The sequence below is a fragment of the Dipodomys merriami genome, unplaced genomic scaffold (genome assembly GCF_024711535.1).
Source record: "Dipodomys merriami isolate MVZ:Mamm:240054 unplaced genomic scaffold, mDipMer1.0.p SCAF_29, whole genome shotgun sequence".
NCBI classification, from domain to species: Eukaryota; Metazoa; Chordata; class Mammalia; order Rodentia; family Heteromyidae; genus Dipodomys; species Dipodomys merriami.
The window spans coordinates 18,825,460-18,848,939 of NW_027204381.1; the positions used below are offsets into that span (position 1 = coordinate 18,825,460).

The window sequence follows — 23,480 nt, forward strand, 5'->3', positions numbered from 1 at the left end:
CAAACACTAGTACTGTCAAATATACAAATTAAATTAAATTAAATGAGCCTCTAAAAGCCAAGTGTGAAAGCACGGGCCTGTAATCCCAGCTCTGAGTGGGAGAAGCAGGAGGATCAAGAGATTTAGGGCAGTTGACTACCAGTGGCTCACACCTGTAGTCCTAGCTACTCAGGAGGCTGAAATCTGAGGATCGTGGTTCAAAGCCAGCCAAGGCAGGAAAGTTTATGAGACTCTTATCTCCAATAAACTACTTAGAAAAAGCTGGAAGTGACAGTGTGGCTCAAGTGGTAGAGCAATAGCCTTGAGCACAGAGAGGGTCTGGGACAGAGCCCAAGCCCTGAGTTTAAGTCCCAGGACCAGCAAAAAAAAGGCGGGGAGGGAGCCTGGGAAGGTGGCTTAGTGGTAGAGTGCTTGCCTTGCACGCAAGAGGCCCTGGGTTCAATTTCTCAGCACCACATAAGCAGAAAAGAAGTGGTGCTGTGGCTCAAGTGGCAGAGCACTAGCTCTGAGCTGAAGAACTCAGGGACAGTTCCCAGGCCCAGAGTTCAGGCTCCACAACTGACCAAAACAAAGACTAATTCTAAAAAACAATTATTATGACACTAATTTTAATCACTAATTGCAATGAAATCTCAACACTGAACAATTTGATACTCATTATCATCCATTTTAAAACTATAATAAATAATATTCATTTCTTGGCTGGGTGCTAGTAGCTCATGCCTGTAATCCTAGCTTCTCAGGAAGCTGAGATCTGAGGATCACAGTTCAACGTCAGCTGGGGCAGGGAAATTGGTGAGACTCTTATCTCCAACTAACCACCAGAAAACCAGAAGTGGCACTGTGGCTCAAAGTGGTAGAGAGTTAGCCTTAAACAGAAAAAGACCTCAGGGACAGCGCCAAGGCCCTGAGTCAAGCCTCACAACCAACAACAAAAAAAAATTTATTTTTCATATAAAATGCTGCATTCTTGTTCTTCCAGAAAATATGTATAAATTACATTTATATTCCATTTATTTCAAAGTGTTTAATTTTAACATAATTTTAGTTCAACTTTCCTATAAAGAAATATAAATTATGTCTGACTTAAAGTACTTTGTTGTACCTGTTAGTAGTACACAACTGATGAAGATAATGCAAATATGTTATAAACTTTGATAGCTACATAGAAAAAGATTAATCTCTTAGCCAGGTACTATAATCCTAGTGACTCAGGTGCAGTGGTTGGGACCATTGGTTCCGTGTGTGTGTGTGTGTGTGTGTGTGTGTGTGTGTCTGTCTGTCTGTCTGTCTGTCTGTCTGTCTGTCTGTCTGTCTGTCTGTGTCTGTCTGTGTCTGTGTATCTGGGGAGGGGGGGGAGAGAGCACAACTCTATGAGAAACATATCCAACATAGAATGATAGAATTTTAACCTACTATACACTTAACAGTGTCCGAACCTACTTCCTTTAAACTATTTTATCATTCCTGAGTTAATAAATTTGCCTGCAATCTAGAAGATTTTTAGAACTTAATCAACTATTTAATAATATAAATATTTACGAAAAATAGAGTAGATGCCAATCATCCCATAAATGCTTTAGAGGATAAATTATAAGGAGGTATACAAAGTCGAAAAAGCTTTTCCAAAGTTTGTTTATCTAATTTTCTTTTGTAGAAGGGTAATGAGACATGTGGATTCCATCCTTGCCTGGTCTGCTACTACATGCCCACCCGCGTCCTAGGGCCCTGAGTAATAACCAGGCTGAAGTCTGTGACTTTCTTCTCCCACGAGGCCTTTGCCTCACTTGGAACTCAGAACCTAAGAATTATTTTTTTATTTTTATTATTTTGCTGGTCCTGGAGTTTAAACTCAGGGCCTGGGCACTGTCCCTGAACCTCCCATGCTCAAGGCTAGTGCTCTACTACTTAAGCCACAGCACCTCTTCTGGCTTTTTCTGTTTATGTAGTACTGAGGAATCAAACCTAGGGCTTCATGCATGCTAGGCAAGCACTCTACCACTAAGCCACATTCCCAGCCCCTTAAGAATTCTTTCACCCATATTTTATCATGCTAAGTGAACAGTTCTGAACCACATTACAACTTGGAGAGGGAGAAGGAAAGGGGGAGGGGGAAAGGAGAGGAACATATATTTAGATCTAATTCACATACTATAAAAGTTTGTAATTTGGTAGCTTTTAGTACAGTCAGAATATTATATAACCATCACCACCAGAATATTTTCACCACCCCAAAGAGAAATCCTATTCCCACTGGCAGTGATTTTTCCCTCCCTCCTTCCTCCCAGGCCCTGGCAACCACTAATCTATTCTCTGTCTCTATGGGTTTGCCTATTCTGGCCATTTCATTCAGATGGAATTATACATGATGTGGCTTTCCATGGCTGGCCTCTGTTACTTAGCACACTGTTTTCAGGGTTCCTCTGTGCCAGCATTATAATAGTACTCTGCTCCTTTGTGGCTGAATAATATTCCATTGCATGGATGCAGAACATTTTGCCGATCCATTCTTCAACTGATGGATGTGTGCATCTTTTCCACTTTTTAGCTACTATGAATAATGCTAATATCAACATTTCTGTACATGTTTTTGTGTGAATATGCTTTCACTATCTTGAGTACACATCTAAGAATGGAAAGGCTGGATAATATCATAACTTTTCTATTTTTATTTTTCTATTTTATTTTATTTTTTCTATTTTTTATTTTTACAGTACTGGATTCTGAATTCAAGGTTTCAGGCTGGCTAGGAAAGGGCTCTATAGCTAAGCCACACCTCCAGACTTCTACACACTGGTTATTTTGGGATAGGCTCTTGCTTTTATCCCAAGTCAGCCTAAACAGCAAACTTTCTATTTATATTTCCTGCTATAGATGGGATGAAAGGCATACACCTCCACACTCATCCTTTTTTTGTTGTTGAAATGAAGTCTCAAACATTTTTGTCCAGGCTGGCATGGAACCAGAGTCCTACCTCAGCCTCCCATGTAGCTGGGGTAACAGGCATAAACCACCATGACTATGATTGGCTGAGCTGGGATTTCACCAATTTTTTTCCTAGACTGGCCTCAAAACCTAATCCTCTCTAGCTCTACCTCCCTGAAAGCTAGGATTACAAACTGGGGCCTTTAGCACCTGGCTTATGTTTAACTTCTTGAGGGCGTGCCAAACTTTTCTAAAGTGACTACTACCTCACTTTACAGTCCCACCAAAATATATAAAGATCCACTTTGGAAGATAAATTTTATTTTCAAAGCTTTCCCTTCCAAGACCTCATATTCCTTTATAATAAAAAAGCACAAGACTCTAGGATGAGGGTCAGTAGCAGAGCCCTAGCCTACCATTCACAAGGTCCTAGATCCAATCTCCATTACCACCACACACACACACACACACACACACACACACACACACACACACGCACACGCACACACACGCACACACACACACACAAAAGCTTGTTTTTCCTAAACCAATGTGTGGGGTGCTTCTCTCTCTCCCTCCTTCTCTCTTTTTTGGAAAAAAAACTGTTTGAGATTGAATGTCGCCCACAGCTAGAGTTCCCTGCCCACATGTGGCACAGCCTGATTCTCACCAGTCATGATTAGAATCTAACTGTGACTACATCTTCTTTTTTTCAACAATGAGCATCACACACTAGGCAAGCACTCCACTGAGCTCATCCCCAGTTAGTGTATGTTTAAACTAGCTTATTTTAGGAAAACACACTCTCTATGAAGAACATAAGTGTTAAGAAAATAAGATATTGAGACTAGCTTCACCAACACACACAAAATGAGTACTGTGCCCCCATTTAATTACTTAACGAGGTTATACACCCTTTCTGCCTTTGGAAACGCCTCTTTTGAAATTACGTTCAAGGCCAGTTCATAAAGGCAGATACAATCAGTCTTATGATGTCATATAGTCATATCTTTTTCCTTTAATACTGGACTGCCCTGTTTAATCACTCGGCTAATTTGTTTTACAGAGTTGAGTCCATATGGTACATGGCCACTGCCACAAATCCAGTCCAGTGGGAGGGAAGAGAGCCTAAAGGAAGGGAGGGGAATGGAGTGAAAGGGAGGAGGAAAGGGCAATTTTTTACTACTGAGAAAATTTTTCAAAATGGGAGTTTGTTCTGTTTTGTTTGCTTGCTTGCTTGGTTTTGTTTTTAGTGTCTCAAACTGGCCTATAACTCTTGATCCTGTAAATATTAATTTTGAAATTTCTTGTGATTCTATAAAATTTTAAAATAGAAGTGAATCCACTGGAAAATGGATTTCAGGGCTAGGGATGCTTAGCAAGTGCAAAGACCTGAGTTCAAATCTTAGTCCAAATGAAAAATATGGCTCTTAAGAAAGAGGCATCCAAGGGCTGGGAAGGTGGCTCAGTGGTAGAGCGCTTGCCTTGCATGCATGAGGCCCTGGGTTCGATTCTTCAGCACCACATAACAAAAAAGAAAAAAGCCGGAAATGGCGCTGTGGCTCAAGTGGTAGAGTGCTACCCTTCAGCTGAAGAGCTGAGGGACAGTGCCCAGGCCCAGAGTTCAGGCCCCATGACTGGACCCCCCCCAAAAAAAAAGAAAGAGAGGCATCCATTATGCCAAGAGTAGGAAAAGAGGGGGGGGGGCATCCAGCCAGGTGCTGGTAGCACAACTGTAATCCTAACTACTGAAGAGGCTATGAGCTGAGGATCATAACTCAAAGCCAGTCCAGGCAGGAAAGTCCATGAGACTCATCTCCAATTTCCAATTGACCACCTAAAAACTGGAAGTAGAGCTGTGGCTCAACGTGGTAGAGTGGTAATCTTGAGCAAAAATGTTCAGGAAAGCACCCAGGCCCAGAGTTTAAGTCCCACAACCAAAAAAAAAAACAAACCCACACAGCTCATTGAAGAGCACAGTGAAAGAAAGGGAGAAAAGGAGAGCAGAATCAGGATGTAGGGAGCTCTGTGATGGTTAATTTCTCTGTCAAGTTGACTGGGCTGGGGGATACCCAGATAGATAGATAGCTGGCAAAACATGAATTCTGAGCATGTCTGGGGGATTGTTTCTGGAGTATACAAGCTTTGAGTAGTACACTAAATACAGAAGATCCACCCTCACCAACATGGGTAAAAGGCCCTAATCTGTGAGTCTCTGCCCCCACCCCTCTCACCTCCCCTCAACAAAGGAAAAGCAAAAGGAAGACAAATTCACTCCCTCTTCTTGAACTGGGATATACAACTTCTGCCCTGAGACTCCAGTTTCTGGTTTGTTCTCAGGCTTTACACCTGCATACAACTTCTCCAATACTCAAGCCTTCAGCCGTGCTATCATGGTTCTCAAGCCCTCAGGCTCCACTGAATGACACCTCCAGTTTTCCTGGTTCCTAGCTTTCAGAAGGCATCTCATGGAACCCCGCCTTCATCATCACGTAAACTTCCTCAAGTGTGTGTGGACATGCATCTCCTATTGTTCTGTTTTCCTAGAGAACCCTGATATGTCAAGCTAAAGAATTTGGAACCCATCCTGTACACATCTTGGAGGATTTTGTATAATGCTTGAGAAAAATCAAAGCAGGGCTTTAGAAAGATTAATATGGCAGCAGTAGGCAGGACAGACTGGAGAGAAGAGCCTCAGTGTGGAAAAACCAGTTATTATTGCAATAGACCAAGCATGGTGTGATGTGAAAGGCTGGCAGTGAAACCGAACCATAAGGGGTTTAATGACTTAATACTCTGCATTTATTTAAAAAGCCTGCAACTGGTATTCATTCTGAGTTCTGTACCTCGCTTAAAGTAAGAAATCTCTTCTCACCAACACTTGGGGGCTGAGGCAGGAAGACAGAATTCAGGGCCAGCATGGACTATACAGTGAGACCCTGCATCTAAAGAGGGGGACATTGTGGGGAGAAGAAAAAAAGAAATCTCTTCTCTGAATTACTAAAAGAGGAAAGACTTTTAACATTTTAATCTTCAGTAGGATTAAAAGCATAAACCTGAAAAGGCAGAAACAGTTCAATTTATACCCAATATAAAAAAGCAAACGAACAATTGGATTTGCTGGTACCCTTTCCAGCCATGGACTAACCTTTTAAGTAAAACTCTTTCAAAGGTCTTATGCATTGGGAGGAACTTCCAATGAAGAGCTAAGGGACAGCCGGCTCTCAGGTACACTCTACCTGTTAGAGGTAGGAAACTTGATTGTAGTAACAAATGTCTGGTTCAGGAGCCCACTAGACCAGATCCTGAACAGTTTTGTGTTTCATGTCATCCTTTCAGAAAGCAATCATTTCCAGATGTCTGAGGCGGATAACTATGATACTGGAGACTCTGGTACCTTACTATGGGCTAAGCAAATCACACTGCTGATGGATGCTTATTGAGGCCCCATGTGTAGTAGACACTGATGACAAAATAGGTATTAGAACAATACTACCTTTAAAAAAGCCACAGTCCATTGGGAAAATGTCCACAAAACGAGAACTGTAATACACACTGGTAAATGCTATTACATATAAAGGTATGTAAGAAATGTTTTGGGAATAATAAAAATAGCTATATTTATATTTCATTTTGGAAGGCCCTTTTCAAAGCATTTTTTCTATAGTAAATCACTACAGCTTCACAAGACTATTATTATCCACTTTTTATAGATAAGGAAACTGAAGCACAAAGAAGTTAAATGTTTTATCCCAGTTTTGCAGCTATATTATTAACCAAGGAGTCTGACTCCAAACTAAGGATTGCAATTACCTGCTATACTGTCTCCTAATGAAGGACCGGTTACTGCTGTTTTGGAAGGCAGTTAAGACAAAAGAAAGAAGAGAGTATATGACGTACCGAAGACCCACCTTGAAGGATGACCCACAGTTCACCAGTCAGACAAGACACTAGGAGTAGAAGGCTGAGAGTTTATTTTCAGGGAATGGTTAAGGGACAATGCTCAAGAAGAAAAAAGAATGCAGGAATAGCAACAGTAAGTCAGACACAAAGGCATGCAATTTTGAGGACAAGATTGTAGGTTCCAGGAAGAAGACAGGAGGCACTTGGACTTGTGTCTACCAAGTCTCTGGGAGGTTGGTTCACAACATTTCCTGCTTGCTTGTGTGTGTGTGTGTGTGTGTGTGTGTGTGTGTGTGTGTGTGTGTGTGTGTGTGTGTGTGTGTGTGTGTGTGTGTGTGTGTGTGTGTGTGTGCGCGCACAGCCATGCACACTGATATTGGGGCTTGAACTGGGGGCCTTGTGCTCTTGCTTGTTTTTTCTACACAAGGCTGGTGCTCTACCACTTAAGCCACAGCTCTACTTCTGACTTTTTGCTGATTAATTGGAGATAAGAGTATCATAGACTTTCTTGCCCAGGCTGGCTTTGAACCACAATCCTCAGGTATTAGTTTCCTAAGTAGCTAGGATTACAGATGTGAGCCCTGCTCTTTATGCATTGAGAATCTAGCAAGAAAATCTCTGTTAATTATCCATGTGATTTATGAAATCATACTTGGGACATCTCCTCATTTCCACCACTCACAACAGCTTAAGTGTGTCATCTGCTCTAAGGTGGGGCCTTGAGAGCAGAATTAGGTTGTGAGGACTCCTCCCTTCATGAGTGGGATTAGGAGCTCAAATAAAGGGCTTAATAGAGGGAGTGCATCCCCCTGTCTGTTCTCCCACATTTCCCCATTCAAGGTCACAGTATTCCCACTGAGGAACACAGCATTCAAGACACCATCTTGGAAACAGAGACTACACCTTATCACGCAAAAACTGGCCTACATCCTGCTCTTGGACTTGTCAGCCTTCAAGCTGTGAAGTTTTTTATAAACTACTCAGTTGGCTGGGAAGGTAGCTCAGTGGTAGAGCGCTTGCCTTGCATGCATGAGGCCCTGGGTTCGATTCCTCAGTACCACATAAGCAAAAAGAAAAAGGCTGGAAGTGGCGCTGTGGCTCAAGTGGTAGAGTAATAGCCTTGAGCTGAAGAGCTGAGGGACAGCGCCCAGGCCCAGAGTTCAGGCCCCACAACCGGACCCAAAAAAATAAAATAAACTACTTAGTTTTAGGTATTTTGTATTTTGTTAAAGCAACACAAATGAACTAAGATAGTTGCTAAGGAAGTCCTTTCAGTGGAAGGACTTGTCAAAGAATAGGCAGACAGAACCAACAGAGGAGACAGAGTAGATAAGAGCTAATAAAACACAGTCCAGTCAGACACCAATGGCTCACACCTGTAATCCTAGCTACTCAGGAGGCTGATATAAATTTGATATACAGTTTGAAGGCAGCCTGAGTAGTAAAGTCCATGGATTCTCTTCTCTGCAATTAACCACCAAAAGGCCAGAAGCAGAGCCATGACTCAAATGGTAGAGTTCCAGTCTTGAATGAAAAAGCTAAGGGACAGCACCCAGGCCTAGAGTTCAAGCTCCAGTACTGGCACAAAAACAAAACAGAAACAAAACATATCCCCAAAGAACAAGTGGCAGGATGGAATCAAGCCAATGCAGGTGATCACAATTTCTATCCTAAATGCTGGAAAGTGTTTAGTGGTTTGGAGGTGAGCCTACCAACTCCTTTCCAATGTGCACATGTCTTTCAGCCCTTTGTCCTACTCCACAACATGGCAAGGCATATAAAGTCAAGTGTGGAGATCACTGCCTAAAGTATGAGGGAACTCCCCTTTCATAGTGTTGGGAGACTGGGAATGACTTAAAAGTCCATCAACAGGAGAAAGGTGAAACAAAGTCAAATCTGGTGAGATTTCCGTTAGTTTTTTGTTTTTTTGTTTTGTTTTGTTTTGGTTTTTTGTGGCCAGTCCTGGAGCTTGAAGTCAGGGCCTGGATACTGTGCCTAAGCTTCTTTTGCTCAAGGCTAGCACTCTACCACTTGAGCCACGCACCACTTGCGGCTGTTTATGTGGCACTGAGGAATTGAACCCAGGGCTTCATGCATGCTACGCAAGCACTCTACCTCCAAGGCCATGTTCCCAACCTCCATAACTTATTTTTTTTTACTGTGTGAGAAAATTGTACTCATGTTTGGTTGTAAAAAATAGTACCTACCTACCCTCAATGGTGACATCTAAGCAAAATTATAATGTTGTAATTTAATTTACAATTTAAAAACTTTAGAATATTATGCATATAGCAGATATTGTATTTTTAAGTGCCCATACAATGTGTCTAAGCCCAGAAGAAGATACCTATCCATTTTTTCTTTGCCCTTTTCTCTCTCTTAAAACAGAATCTCATTGTGTAGCCCGGGCTGGCCTCAAACTCAGGATCCCTCTGCCTCTGCCTTCCAAATGCTGAGATTACCAGCATGAAGCACTATGCCCAGCAAAGACATATTTAACTGACAACTGTAAAAAGTGTAAAGTTAAGGAAGAAAATAGAGAGCATAATGCAAATTTTACACTGCCTTCCCTTTATTTAGTTTTGTGTGTGTGTGTGTGTGTGTGTGTGTGTGTGTGTGTGTGTGTGTGTGTGTGTGTGTGTGTGTGTGTGTGTATCTTTCTAGGATAAACACAGTAAACAAGTAGAGGGGTTAGATTCTGAAACACGGTTTCTTTTAACCAACAAGTAATTCAGTCATTTAGTAACAAGGGCTCTGTCATAAATTACTCAATGCCAGGCTCTGTCCAAGGCACTAGTGAATAAAAAATTAACCTGACAGATGTGATCTCTGACCCCAGGAGTTTAGAGTCAACTAAGAATGTAGGTATTAACCAAAAAAAAAAAAAAAAAAAAGGAATTGCACAATTACAAGCACCATTTCAATACAGGACAGCAGTTTACAACACAGGCTCTGGGTTCAAGTTTGCTACCAAGTGGCTGTGTGACTCAGAACAAGTGACTTCATACTCTTGCTTCAATATTGTCCCCTATAAAATGGAAACAATCATAGGTCCTTTTCTTCTTCACCTTCCTTAACTCATGGAGGTCTACGTGGAAAGTGCTTAGAACAGTCTCTGGCCCACAATAAACACTCATACTTTTGTTATCATTGTTGTTGTTACTTCGATACTGTTATTATTTCAAAAGAATCTAAGCTACCTTGAAGCAGATGGGAGGTCAGGGAAAACTTCTTTGAGAAAGTGACCTGTAAACCATATTCCCAAGACAATCACAAATTAAACAAGAAAACAGAAAAGGCATCCAGTAGAGAACATACAAAGCCCTATGCTTGCTCACGGTGAACTTGGCAAGAGAAGTGTCTGAAATGAGGCCAGTGAGGCCGGAGCACTGGACTAGGAGCCCAGACAGGCCACGTCAAACTTCAGATCTTACGACATTCATCTGAATAATGGAAGGTATTATACAGGAAATAATACAATAGATGGGTTGTTTCTTTCTTTCTTTGAAAGGTCACTCTGCTGAAGTTCGGAGCCAGCTGCGATGGAGGGAGGTGACACCAGCTTAAGGAAAATGGGTAAGGATTTAGAGAAAACAGCCATTCTGATGACAGAGAAAGAGACAACACTAACGAGAATAACAAGCACAGATGTGGCTAGACTCATGAATTAGTAATAGAACAAATTAATACGATTAAATCATTTCTTTTAAGCCCTAGTGCAGGAACACAGAGAAAGGGCAGTATTGTGAATCCACAGCTGGAGAGCTGCATGGCGTGTGGGAGAGAACAAAGATGCAGGAGAATGGAGGCCACTTATGACTCACTGAGGAGTGACCAATCCTGGTGCCCATACGGGTCAGTGATGCCAGGAAGAACACCACAAACTGAGAGCCACGGAGGATGAAAAGGGGCTGGTGAAGTCACAGCAGAAATTCAGCTAACAGCAGAACTGAAAAGATGGGGAACTGCACTCGGAGCTAGAGGCATGGCTCAAGTAATGAGTGCCTGCCTCGCCTAGCAAGCCTGAGGCCAGTTCAGTCTCAGGAACTGCAAAAATAAATAAATAAATAAACACACAAAGATCTACTTAGGTGTTGGGATAGGCACACTAATCCCATGGGTCAAGAGGATTAAAAGCTCAAGGTCAGTTTAAGATTCACACTAATGACCTGTCTACACACACACACACACAGACACACACACACACACACACACACACACACACACACACACACACGATGACAAAAATCAGAATGAGATTATAATGTTAAAAAGTAATACACATGGATACTAAACTATTTACAAGGATGCGCCTAATTTTTAGTTAAGATTCTTAAATATTACACCAGAAGGAATGTATTTTTAAGTAGAATAAAACAGGATGTCTTGACAAAAAAAAGCTTAATATGTTTGTTCTGCCAAGAAATTTTCAAGGACTTCCCTGAATAGCCATTTGTGACTCAAGCTCTTAGAAAGACATATAGAAAAGGAAACTTACTTTTTTCTTTTTTCGAGACAGCCGTACTATGTTGCCCCAAATAGGCCTTGAACTCATAATCATCCTGCCCCAGCCTCCTAGGGTAGCTAGGAACTACAATTCACATCGTATGTGAAAGCTAGAATTAAACAGGAATGTAAGGTTTTAACAAGCCACAGTATCTGATAAATCAAAATACACAAATCTTAAAACTCACCAATGAGAAAACAACTTAAAATTAAGAAAAAAAGACCAGGCCCTTGGGAGTCTGAAGCAGGAGGATAGAGAGCGTTCAAGGACAGCCTCTGGTACAAAAGGAGTTCCTGTCTCAGAAACAAAACAAGCCAGGAGCAATAGCTCAAGCCTGTACCCATAGCTACTTGGGATGGAAAGGTTGGAAGATTGCAGAGGATTCTAGGCTAGCCTAGAAAAAAGGTTCATGAGACTCAAGCAATGGCCAAGCAATTACCTGTTCCTAAAATATTATGACATCTGGAAATTTTCTCATGTTATCAAAATTATCCTAAGTTTTGGGAGGGTTTTGTTTGTTTTTGCTTTGGTTTGGGTGTTTTAGCTGTGTTGGGAAGTGAATGCTAGGCAAGTGCTCTACCATTTGAGCTGTACTCCTCGCCCTTGCTAGCTTCTCTACTGTTGCTTGATAGTACTGGAGTTTGAACTCAGGGATTCATGTTTGCTAGCCAGGGCTCTTCTGCTTGAGCCACACCTACAACCCATGGTCTTGTCTTCTGCCCAAGACAGCTTGGACTACAATCCTATTTAAGCTTCCCACACAGTTGGGATGACAAAAGCATATCACCACATTCAGCTTTCTAGCCTCAGTCACCTATTCCAGCCTCCTGATTGGCTGGAATAATAGGCATGAGCCACCCATGCTCTTGTTTTTGAGACAAGGTCTCACTACTACCTCTGCCCTGGCTGGCCTCAAATTCATAATCTTGACCCTGCCTCTCAAGGAGCTAGAATTATAAACATGCATAATCACATCCAGCAAAAATCTCCTAAGAATTCTTAAAGTAAAATGTGTCAACTATTTGTGCTCTCCAAATGGGCTACCATATTTAATTTCCAAAGGCACTCTGACAGAAGCCAGTCCCAGGTCAAAAGTGAACTGACTAAACCAGTCAAGATAGTTAACGATATAACACAAAATACTGGCCCTAAATAGAAGCCATATGTCCAAAATATGCCTAATAATACCAGATTGCAACTGTTTGAAAGAATCCGGAAGAAAATATAGCAACTTAATATTCACTTCTGTTTTAATTAAGAATCATTTCACAGTCACTAACCTGTAGGGAGGGGGGATTTCTGAACCATTTGTCACCTCTCATTAATTGCAAACTCTAGCCCCCAAATCACTAAGTGGAAAAAATGGTATGCTCTGAAGAAGACTGCCAATGGAATGTTTTTTGTTTCATTTTGTTTTGTTTTGTTTTTCCCCCCCAGAAAAATGGTTCACACAACAGAAAATGCTCATTTAGGTTCACTTGACTACCAACTTAATTCCTAACCAATTTGGAATTACTAGAAGTAACCAACCAAGAACTAAAACATAATGGACAAGATGAAAACAAAATCAAACACACTGAAAACACATAATGGGGCTCCACTTTGGTTTTTCATCTCTTTTGCGAAAGTTGGAATATGAAGCCAGTTAATCACACCTGTACTCCTAGCTACTCAAGAGGCTGAGATCTAAGGACCTAGGTTAGATACCAGCAGGGGCAGATAAAACCAAGATATTCTTCTCTCCAACTAACCAGTTTAAAAAAAAAAAAAAGCTGGAAGAGGAAATGTGACTCAAGTGTGAGTCAGCCTTGAGTGAAGCCCTGAGTTCAAGCCTGAGTATCTCTTTCTCTCTCTCTCTCATTCTCTCTCTCTCACACACATACACATATACACACATATACCCCCTCCCCAAAAAAATGATTCCCTAGAGACTGTAAAATTAAAACATTCATGTGCTCTATAAGCTGACTCCATCCCATCTATAGAGAATACCTTCTATGTTCACCCAACTAAATTCATTTGCTCTCCCCCAAACATAGTATTTTCCCTTCCCGGAATGCTGCCCCTGTATTACTCCCAAACTGTATTTTTAAGTGTGTATGCGTGGCACCAGTGACTCACACCTATAATCCTAAATACTCAGAAGGCTGAGATCCAGAAGATGGAGGTTTGAAGACAGTCTGGGCAGAAAAGTCCAGGAAACTCCATCTCCAATTAACTAGCAAAGTACAGGGTTGGAGGTGTGGCCCAAGTATTAGAGCACTAGCCAAGCAAACAAGCCAAGCAAGCTGAGTTCAAGCCCTCATACCAGGGAGTTTATTACGGAACCAAACATTCTTTCCTTTCTCTGAATTTCTAGTTTTAATCAGTAGAAAAAAAAAGGGGGGGGGCTGGGAAGGTAGCTCAGTGGTAAAGTACTTGCCTTGCATGCATGAGGCCCTGGGTTCAACTCCTCAGAACCACATAAGCAGAAAAGCTGGAAGTGGAAGTGGCGCTGTGGCTCAAGTGGTAGAGCGCTAGCCTTGAGCTGAAGAGCTGAGGGGCAGTGCCCAGGCCCAGAGTTCAGGCCCCATGAGCAACAACAACAACAAAAAAAATGGCATTATTTTTCTTTTCTCTAATTGTGTTTTGCTTTTAAGTCTCTATCTCCATCTATAACAAAGAACAGTCTTAAAGATGGGTGGGTAGTGTGTTTCTCCCGTTGGAAAGATGGTGGTCCTGCTATCCGCAGGGCTGCACTGCATCTGATGCAACGTTCAGAGGATGAAAACCTAAACCATATCCACTTGGAAATATCAGCAGTAATCATGAGCTCTGCTAGGACTTTTACCCTGTCCTAGCCTTGTTTATCTCTGAGGACTGGATACCTGAAGGCTCACAGGTGGGCCAGCTGAAACCAGCTGGATCTAAGGGCAGCCCAAGTGACCTCTACATAACCTCTAATTATTATAATCCCATCTGCATGCTAAATGACACACCCTCACTGTCTTGACAGTTGACAATTGCCATGGCAGTTGACAGTTGCCATGGTAACAAGTAAGAAAGCCTCACAAGAAGGAAGCGAAGCAGCATCTGATTTCCCAGAAAAATCTCTGCCCATTCTCAGAAGTCAGGAATATTCTTCCCCTCTGGTGTCCTAGCCCATCCCTCTTTTCTTTTTTCTTTTTTTTTTTTTTGTTGGTCGTAGGGCTTGAATTCTGGGCTTGGGTACTATCCTCTCTCAGCTGTTCAGCTTAAGGTGAGTGCTCCACCACTTGAGCCACAGCGCCACTTCCAGTGTTCTAGTGGTTTATTGAAGATAAGAGTCTCACGGACTATCCTGGCCAGGCTGGCTTTGAACCACAATCCTCAGATCTCAGCCTCCTGAGTAGCTATGATGACAGGCATGAGCCACCAGCACCCAGCTCATTTCTTTTACTCTATATCCAACCACCACAGTTCAGAAGCTGCTTTTATTAATTTATCTATTGCTTCTACTATTGGACAAGAATAAAAGTCTCTCCTCCCCAACTGGTGCTTGGTCTTGTTATTGATCCCAGAATTCCAGGACACTGTTTTGGAGCAAAATCTGTTACAACTCCAGTGAGGAAGGGAGAAGATAGAGGGATAGATCCAACACAATTCCATACATTAGTTGTGGGACATTCTTAGCTGGGGGGGGAGGGGAGGATCATTTCTATTTTGGAAATTTTTAGACATATATATAAATAAAACCCATCTATTGAGCCTCCTTCTACTCATCAGCTGGCTTAGACAATCTTATAGTCCATTCCTATCTCTATTCCTGACCGGTTCTTCTCAGACTCCATTATTCTCTTATCCATCTATACTTCAGTGTATACTATCAATACTACCTAAAAAATAATAAATTCTTTATAGTTGATATCTAGTCAAATTCAAATCCCACCCACCCACCCCCCTTCTCTTGGTGCTGATACTAGGGCTTGAACTCAGGGCCTTGAACTTTCACTTGGCTTTTTCTGCTCAAGGCTTGCACTCAACCATTTGGTACACTTGGTGCAACTCCATTTCTGGTTTTTACTGGTTAACTGGAGATTTGCTCTCTTGGATTTGTCTGCTTGGGGCTGACTTCAAGCTTCGTCCTCACAGCTCTGCCTCCTGAGTAGCTAGGAAGTAGCTAGGTAGGAAGTAGCTAGGATTACAGGCTTGAGCTACCAGTGACCAGCCAAATTGTCAAAATTTTGTCAGATAATTTTTTGGCATTTGATTTGTTCAAATCACAATCTTAGGGTGATCTCACCAGAGAAAACTGTTTCCTTTTCTCTTGCTCCATGAGGCTTTACTCCTTCCTTTTCATATAGTTACTTTAATTTTTAGGTGTTGTAGAAGTGCCCTCTACTCGCTTGCCTAATAAACATCCCTTCCAACTCCCAATGCTGAAGTCTGCCATTACCTCAGAGCTTTTACACATGCAGAAAAACATTTACTTCCATCACAACAGCTTCCTTCCTTCACATTTAAGTTGTCATATTCACTTACTACTCAGGAAGAGTTTTCCACTCTAAGAGCATATAAACGTAAATAATACCAGCCCATTAAAAGATTATTTTCCATTTCTATTAATCTTTCTGAGGAGTTCAATTTGAATTTTAAGTTATTACGTTATTCAACATCCCATTTGAAGTGAGTTACTTTTAACACCTCATGAACTAAAGCATAGTGATGAGTATATAAACCCAAAAAATTATAGCATAGTGCTAAGGACACAACATTAGCTCAGTTCTATTATGAGTCACAGGGGACTAGGTAAGAAAATAGGCGATAATCATCTCAAATACAACCGTATCACTAGAAAATAATATAAATGCAGACAATGAATCCATTGGGTCATTTCCATCTATATACAGCATAGACTAACTGAAGCAGATAACAAATGGCCTAGAGATAAACTGACTGGTTGGTTGGTTGACTGACTGACTCATTTTGGCACTGGAGACTGAACTCAGGGCCTTGCACATGCTAAGCACACTGTCTACCCCTAAGACACATCTCCAGCGTCTAGAAGGAACTTTTTTAGACAGATTAATCATCGTGACTCCTACTAAGCCCTACAGCTAGTAACTATGAAAGTGAGCAGGACAGACTGAATTAAAACCCTTTTAATTACTTGTTTATTTGAGCTCAACATTGTAGAAGACAAAAACTAACCATCTTGTCTGCCCTTGAGAAATTTTAACTCTGGCTGGTAAAACAATATTCTTACTTAAATAAACAGTCTACAATGTGAGACATTTTATCAATAAGCACTGACCTGTGACTTAAGGAAGACATGTGTTAGAACGGGCTAAAGAACTCAAACAGAAGCCAGGTGTGCTGGTAAAATTGGCCATCTGCACTCTGGAGGCTGTGGCCTTGTGAATTCAAGGCCAGCCCGGATTATGTAGAGATCCAGACTAGCCTCGGCTACATAACAAAACCATTTCTCCAAGACAGAGACACAGACAGAGACAGAGACCTACCCTGTATAAAGTACTAAAATGAGTGGGTCCAGAAATCACATTCTGTTACCTTGCCACTTTTTTTTTTTGGGGGGGGGGGTCCGGTCGTGGGGCCTGAACTCTGGGCCTGGGCGCTGTCCCTCAGCTCTTCAGCTCAAGGCTAGTGCTCTACCACTTGAGCCACAGCACCACTTCCAGCTTTTTTCTTTTTGCTTATGTGGTGCTGAGGAATCGAACCCAGGGCCTCATGCATGCAAGGTAAGCGCTCTACCACTGAGCCACCTTCCCAGCCCACCTTGCAACTTTTTAATAGCACGATTTGGTTAATTCCAGATCTGCAGCAATCACTTGATATTTAAAAAGGACAAATAAGATGTAAAATCATCAGAAATACATTTTATCACCCCAAATCAAACCAACATGTAGGACAGTACAGGCAATATGTATGATTAACAGAAAACCATAAAATTAAATATAACTGGAAAAAATTTAAAAGAATGGTTACTAAAAGTGTAAACAGCCACTGTTCCTAAAATAGTTACTTGACTTTAGTATTATTTGGGATAACTTGGAGAGCATGGTATATTTCTCCAGAGAGGAAACAATAGCACTAGCTGTTAAAAACAGTAGAAAGATTTTGTCCCTGATATTTTGGCTATCTGGAAATGTGATTAGGTTATCACCAAGTTCAAGGTCTTGGGTAGGCTGTGTAATCAAATGACATGAGACTCACCACAATTAAGCAAGAGACAGGAGAACATACCATAGCAGCAAAGCCAGTGACTAATGTTGAATCACAGTTTCCAAGTGATTTATTTCACCAAAACATCAACCTCCCATATTAACACTTCTTCCCACCACAACAATGGTTGTGGGAAGTACATCAAAGTATTATCTGAAAAAAATATACATGAATATTTGCAGGCAAATGCTAAGAGATGGCAAACAATAAAGTCTAGCTATGTACCTACCATTGGTATGTACAAATCTGTTAAATCAAGGAGAGTCTTACACCTCCAACTTCAGAATAGGAGAATTCATAATTATGGGACATCTCTGAGGACATGGATCCAGCAGTCAGAATGTCCTACCTCCAAAAGTTTCAAGACCTGGGTCCCACCAATGATGGTCTTTAATGTCAGCTATATAATCTCTGTATTTTAGGAAATGCAACTTAATGAAGGCACTGGAAATGTTCTCTTAAAGCTACATGTGGGGCTGGGAAGGTGGCTCAGTGGTAGAGTACTTGCCTTGCATGCATGAGACCCTGGGTTCAATTCCTGAGCACCAAATAAGCAGAAAAAGACAGAAGTGATGCTGTGGCTCAAGTGGTAGAGTGCTAGCATTGAGTTGAAGAGCTAAGAGACAGTGCCCTGGCCCGGAGTTCAGGTCCCACGACTGACAAAAAAAAAAGAAAAAGAAAGCTACGTGCGCACAAGTGCATTCTTTTCCATTCTCTCCATATTCAGAGTGACTCTGGAAAGTTTTTATCATCTGTACTGGTCATGTTTCTCAGCATTCCTTCTCTTCTTTCTACGTAAATCATCCACAACAGACATGTCATCTAGTCATATGTTAACATGACAGTGGTATGACTCTAGTTAGTTCTATGCAGCTGAAATTGGAATTCCACTTCTCCACTGCGGTACCTAACAAGAGCTTTGGATCATACAGGCCTACTTACACACTTTAGCTCAGCTACTAGACAAGCTGTTTAAGTGAACCTGCTCCCTGCAAATCTCTTGACTAGAAAGAATGACATGAAGTACAGAAAACACAATTTGGCACAATATAATAATTCTTACCTTTTTTTTTTTTAAGTGCAAGCCCAGAACTCTAACACTGTATGCCACTTTCTCTCATTGGCTAGTGCTCTATCAACTGAGCCATGCCTCCAACCCCTTTATTAAGGATTGTTTCTTTTTTTTTTTTAATCCTTTTTTAGTATATGATAATTAAGACAGAATGCTGACCAAGCCTACACTCGGGTTTCCAAACAGTATTAACTATATAATGAAAGCATGAATCAGCTTCACATTTCTTCAGCTCTGAGATGACTTGCTTATCCTTACAGTGTCATACGGTCTCTGGAAGAAGAAAGCTCTTTCCTAGTCCTTAGTTTTAAGTCCAAAATTGTTGACTATTGCAAGCTTCCTCTGCCATTAACATGCTAGCCCTCCCTAACTTGGGGCCTCTAAGAAAATCCTGTTTTTACTGTTACCATCCCTGTTTCCTGACCTCAGGCAGAATATATTTCCTCAATAAATCTTGAATTCTATTTGACCCCTAGTCTCTTCAGTGTCATGAAAATCCCCAGTTCCTCAAGAACTACCCATTTTTTTGTTGTTGTTTTATTAGTTTCAACACAGTATCCCCTCCCACTTATAACAATTTCAACAGGTTTCATTAAGAATCACCACGTTGGTTGTGGGTTACCATACTACTAAACACCAAGATGGCAGTCAAACCATGATGTTCTGCCAATGCCTAAATACTTTTCTGTCCCTGTCATAGCTCACAACTAGCTCTTCTCATTCCTGGCAAACAAGATCCTGATGTCTACAACAGAGGTGTGTCCCTAAGCTCTCAGGATTACTTCACCTAAGTTTATTTCCTCTTATTCTTCTCCCACAGCATTTATGTCTTAGGTAAAGTGAAAAGATTCTCAAATATGAGTCTTCTTGACCTTAGTTCTCTCTCCACTCTGTACTTAGGCTAGTTCTATATAAAATGTTATATATACTAGAGCTGAGGACATGCCTAGTGCATACAAGGGCCTGGGATTTCAATCCTCAGCACTGCAAAAACAGAATACATTAAAAAATGTAATTAATTAAATAAAATGCTGTGCTTACATCACAGGATACTGGAAGGATAAATAAGATATTTTAACAGGATATACAAATTTAATTATAACAAGCTCCTATTATGATTTAGTCAAGATAAAAACCTTAATATACATAAAGAGAACTTCTATGGTGCTGGGGATGTAGCTCAGTAATAGAGAATCTACCTAACATGCATAAAGCCTGAGTCAGAATTCCAGCACCACAAGGGGTGAAAATCCCCTAGCATATTTCATAAGCAAGAGATTGAAAACAACTCAAATGCCTAAACGTATGATATGTCCTATCATTAAGATGCTGTACATGGGGCTGGGAAGGTGGCTCAGTGGTAGAGTGCTTGCCTTGCATGCATGAGGCCCTGGGTTTGATTCCTCAGCACCACATAAGCAGAAAAAGCCAGAAGTGGCACTGCGGCTCAAGTGGTAGAACGCTAGCCTTGAGCTGAAGAGCTGAGGGACAGCGCCCAGGCCCAGAGTTCAGGCCCCACAACTAGCAAAACAACAACAACAACAACAAAGATGCTGTACAGTTGTGGTTTGTTTTTCAAATGAGAAAGTTCCATATTTGGTTCCATGTAATAGTCCTCAGAATGCATCAGTGGAAAAAAATAAAATGTAGACTAGTATGTCATTTTTCTATCATTTGTTTTAAGAAAGGAAGGAGAATAACAGCTATATAGATTTACTTATATACACATAAAATATCTCAGGAGGGTTAGGGTTGCATCTCAGTGGAAAAGCACATGCCTCACAAGCATAAGGCCTGGGATGGGTCCCCTGCATCTCCCTCCCTCTCTTCCCTCCCCCCCAAAAGAAAACCTCAGGACACATAAGACACAAATAACATCAATTGCCTATGCGAATGAGGACTGGATGACTTTGGGATAAAAGGGCAAGACATGCCTCTCTTGTCACTCTTCTGTAAATTGAACCATTAATGACGATGACAGCATATCTGACAACTCATTTCCTGGGCAAGCTTCAAAATCACAATTACGACCACCTAAAACAAGATGAGTTCCCTTCCATGATCTCATTCAATCAAGTGACTAAAGATAATTTATTCCTTCTAGTCAAAGTTCCTGACTTGCTAATTATGTGTCTGTACATTGGGCCTTTCCACACTGAAGATTACTTAGAACTCTTAAAATGTATTGTTTAGAACTCTACTTCAATCCTCAGACCACACCATCAAAATCTTCTTCACATTGCCTACCTTCAGGGCATGCTGGGAATCCATTCCAATGCTAACTCCTCCGAGCCACACACTAAGGTCTGCCTCCTAACCACTCAAGCTCACCACAGTACCCCAGTATCCAGGCACTCACTAGTCTGAATTTCACGAATTAGGTATACAAACCAGGGGGTAGGTGGCTCATGCTTCTCATCCTAGCTACACAGGAGGCTGAGATTCTGAGTTCAAAAGATCAAAAGATCTGATTCAAGGCCAGCCCTGGTAGAAAAAGCTGAGACATGTATCTGTAATTAACCAGCAAAAAGCCAGACGTGAAGTTGTGCTTCCAGTGGTAGAGCACCAGCCTTGAGCAAAAAAGCTAAGCAAGAACACAAGGTCTTGAGTGCAAGGCCCCAATACACACACACACACACACACACACACACACACACACACACACACACACACACACACACAATTAGGTATCTATAAGGAGGTGTACACACACACACACACACACACACACACACACACACACACACACACACATTTAGTTAAGAAAATGTTCACCAATCTGTCAGAAAAAAAAAAATCCTTCCAAATATTTCAGAATAACTCTTACACAGGAGTAAATAAAATTGAACCCCCAAACAACATTCTTCCAAAGGACATTTTTAAATTATACTGCTTCAACATGCCTTTAGTCACACTAGAGAAAGAGATCAAGACCTGTATCACTGCTTCCAACTGCTGCTAAGGCTCCCTGCATTCTCGCTCCCTCTGGTGAGCAGGTTATTTTTGGACCTTGCCTATGAAGCAGCACTTTGTTGACCAGGAGCTGCATCTGAATATTCCTTTCACATTCAACCTTGGTCCTGGCTTTCTGGCACAGAGCTCCAAAACCTCAATGGAATACATAATGAAATGCTGGGTTACTTTAGGGCAAGAAGGTTAAGCCTACAAAAGCTTTCTAATTGGGAAATCTCTTCCATGAAAGCATATAGAAATTTGCTGACTTGTTCTTTCCCCCTTTCTACTGTTCCAATAACTATCTGCTTTCTTTGGAGTAAATCAAACACAAAAATCCAGCCACCTAGCAAAGCTCAAATATAGACAGGTGTTTGGTAAACAGACTATTTCAAAAGGAACAAGTCAACAGAAGATAACATCTACTAGTAAGTTGCTTATTGGTGTGCTGGAACAGTTAAGTGCCTAAACATCTCTCAGTGAGGACTAGCATGGAGAAAAATGAAAAATGTAACTGAAAGAAAAGCAAGCCCATTTTCTACCCACAGAAAACTTGCAAAAGAAGAATCCATGTAATTCACTAGTCCAGCCACACAAAAACCCTTTATTGCAGAGCTATTTTCAGTGGCACTTAATTCCAGGGTGGAGACTAAGGGTCCCAAACAAACCTATTTGAGTTATTTTTTCTCCTTTAATAATTCTCAAGTCCATAGTTTGACTTATTAGTCTGAAAGAGCTTGCCAAAACTCTTGTTATTTATTTTTAAAAGAAAATGGCCAGCCATGAGAAAATATACTTCTAAGTTTGTACTTATTTAGAATTAATAGTTGCATTGAAATGTTCTAGAACATTCCAATCAAAAAAAAAATAGGGGGGCTGGGAAGGTGGCTTAGTGATAGAGTGCTTGCCTTGCATGCATGCATGAGGCCCTGGGTTTAATTCTTTAGCACCACATAAGCAGAAAAAGCTGGAAATGGCGCTATGGCTCAAGTGGGAGAGCACTTGCCGTGAACTGAAAAGCTGAGGGAAGCACCCAGGCCCAGAGCTCAAGCCCCACAACAGAAAAGAAAAAGAAAAAGGAAAAAATAGGGATTTTTGTCACAGTAAGTCTGCCTGTTCTCTCCTGTGTTTCCCCAGACTTTAGAAGACATCTCTGTTCCAAACTCCTCTCATACACACTCTGAAGTTGCTTCCTGAACTGAAGTTGCTTCCTGCATTAGAAAGACATTACAGAAAATCTCAAATTCTGCTTCACAGCATATGAATTTCTAATGTTTTAGGGAGAAGAAGAGGCCACACCAAAGAATAAAACAATTGCTCAGCAACGTTACCTGCACCTCACCCGTGTCACAGCAATGAATCAGTGCAATACTGAATACCACAGGAGGGGCCGGTGCCATGCACAGGGCAGGAAATCAAGGTCACTACGCTGAGTTCTGTGTAACACTTTTTAAGTAATACCTGTTGGATCATCTGCTTTGCCAACATAATTATCTTGATACCTTTCCTGGCATCTTCTCTCTCTGTATTCTTCACTTAAAAATTATGAGGAAAAAATGTTTTTCTAGCAATTGCAAAAGTTATCAAATGAGATTTAAAAAGGAAATCAAATCAAAACTAAAATATGCTATAGAAAAACTCTTCATTACATAATATACCCCCAAAATCATTTCGGTGGTACAGGCTGACTCTCAAAATTGATTAAATGTTCAATCAGTAAGTTAAGTATGTGTCTCCTATGAAATAGCAAGAAGGGAGATTACTGTTCTCCAGCTGTGGTACAATGTATCTATGAATGATTAAGAGGCTGGGTGCCAGTGGCTCACGCCTGTGATCCTAGCTACTCAGGAGACTCAGATGTAAGGATCATGGTTTAAAGCCAGGCAGAACAGGAAAGTCTATGAGACTCTTAGATCTAAT

General features: G+C 41.2%; 1 protein-coding gene across 2 annotated transcripts in view; it reads right to left on the bottom strand.

The window, feature by feature from the left end:
• Positions 1-23,480, bottom strand: part of Sik3 (SIK family kinase 3) — a 181,032-nt gene that overhangs the window by 140,511 nt on the left and 17,041 nt on the right. The window lies entirely within an intron of this gene.